This window comes from Branchiostoma floridae, chromosome 18 (genome assembly GCF_000003815.2).
Source record: "Branchiostoma floridae strain S238N-H82 chromosome 18, Bfl_VNyyK, whole genome shotgun sequence".
In the NCBI taxonomy this organism is placed as follows: domain Eukaryota; kingdom Metazoa; phylum Chordata; class Leptocardii; order Amphioxiformes; family Branchiostomatidae; genus Branchiostoma; species Branchiostoma floridae.
In genome coordinates this window covers 183,782-185,960 of record NC_049996.1, presented here as the reverse complement: position 1 = coordinate 185,960, position 2,179 = coordinate 183,782, and positions in this window count along the sequence as shown.

The window sequence follows — 2,179 nt, the reverse complement described above, 5'->3', positions numbered from 1 at the left end:
GGAGGGAGAGAATAATTTGACACAGAACATGTAAATATCATATCTTAAAGTTGTCTTTTACGTGACACTGGCAGACACTGTTCGCACACCCTTAAGTTAGGATTGCAACAATTTTGTTCTGACAAAAATGTTTAATCGGGAGGGGGTTGGCTAGGGAGCGGGGCTAGGAAGGGGGATAAATGGAAAAGCAATTGTAAGATCATATTTTTGTCCTATTTAGTGACACTAGCATACACTGTTCTCAAGCCCAACACTTGTTTCTGACATAACCGTTTAATAGGGAGGGGGCGAGGGGGTAAGTAAATGAGGGGGGCTAGGAAGAGGGGAATAAATGGACAGAGGATATCATATTTTTAAGTTGTCCTATTTAGTAGCACTAGGATCTGCTGTTCTCACATCGATACATGTTACCAAGGAATGTCACAATTTGTTCTGATATAATCGTTTATGGGGGAAGGGGGTTGGCAAGGAAAGATGGCAAAGAAGGGGGGAGTTGGTATTAAGGAAGGGAGGGAATACATTCACTCAGAAGGGGACATCTTATGGGGGAAGGGGGTTGGCAAGGGACTGACCAGGGAAAGTGGCAAAAAGGGAGAGAATGAATTGACGGAGAAGATTGTAAACATCTTAAAGTTGCCCTGTTTAGCGGGGTTAGCTAGGAAGGGGGGCTAAGGACGGAGAGAATAAAATGACAGAAAATATTGTAATATCATATTTTAAAGCTGCCCTATTTAGTAGCACTAGGATCCTCTGTTCTTACACCCATGAGAACATTTTTTCTGAAATAACCGTTTAATGCGGAGGGGGAAAGGGGGTCAGCTAGGGAGGGGGGCTAGGAAGGGGGAGAATAATTTTGTCAGAAGATTGTAAAATCTTGTTTTAAAGTTGTCCTAGGTACAAAGCATACATTGTTCTCACACCCATATGGCCACAGTAAGTACACTTAATGGATCCTCTGCAAACTGAAAAAATAGTGGAAAATAGCGCCCCACAGCGGATTTTAAAATGATTGCATCCCACTGAACGTTTAGAGGTTGATTACCTTTAAGTATTAAAGTATTTGAAGCGGCCATACTACAGCTTGCATTCATAAAATGGACTATGCAAACATAATGTTGCCTTATGTATTTAATACACCATACAATGATTATGAGTAACTCTTAGAAAACGTCTGTCAAAATGAAATAGATGTCAGCAATGTTCATGGAACACAGTAAACACTTTGTACTTTGTTTATTTTATCTTACATCGATCTTTTTTGGCTCCAACTGTACTTTACTCAATACACTCTTTATTCTGTGTGGTACAGGGTCGCTTTTTAAGTGTTTTCAGACCTTTGCGCGTGATTGTCACCTGAACACGACCAACATTCTGTGAAAAAAAAGGCGGGATTTTTTTTTCAAAATGGCCGTCCTCGCAGACGACAACAGAACTCTCACTCACTCACTCATCCTCGCCGCATCGGAAACACATCTAAAGAACGTCAGCGTTTTGAGTCATGCAAATAAGAGTGCATGCTGGCACAGATATTTGTTGAAGATCAAGTTCTTAGAATTAATAATCTATATGCGTAGAGCTGGAGATATTTATGAATGAAACATTGTGAACATGTTCAAAGTAAGGCGTCGCGATGTTGTGTTCTCTGTCAGGTCACATACCACATAAGCGTTGCTCGGGAACTGTATGTGGGAACTAAAACCTGTTTACCTTCGTTATTTTACTGATAAAGACCCTTGGATTTCTAGGAACAGAAGTATATCAAAAGGAATAGTTAAACACATTTGGGGAAAGAACAGCAATTTTATAGAAGAGGAACTTCGAGTTTCTTGTTGTTGGTTTTTATTAGTAAGGTTTAAGCGTTTCCTTGTTAGAGTTCAGTATTAAATTCCACAACACCGACAGACTACAGTAACCAAGAGTGCAAACAAAGTTCAAAGTTTGCTTTTGATAACATGTGTGCTTTGGGCCCGTAATATGTAAATATGGATTTTTCAGTCCCCCTTTGGTCGCTGCAAGAGAATAACAACTTTTGCAAATTAAAAGACTGTTTCTAAAGTTAGGGGTTGTTCACAAAAGAGCTCATTTTGTATATCACGCCAAATCCAATTTTAAGTACAATAAGACAGATAAGAAAATGAACACTGTTTATTTTTTTAATAAAGACAATGCAATATAAGGT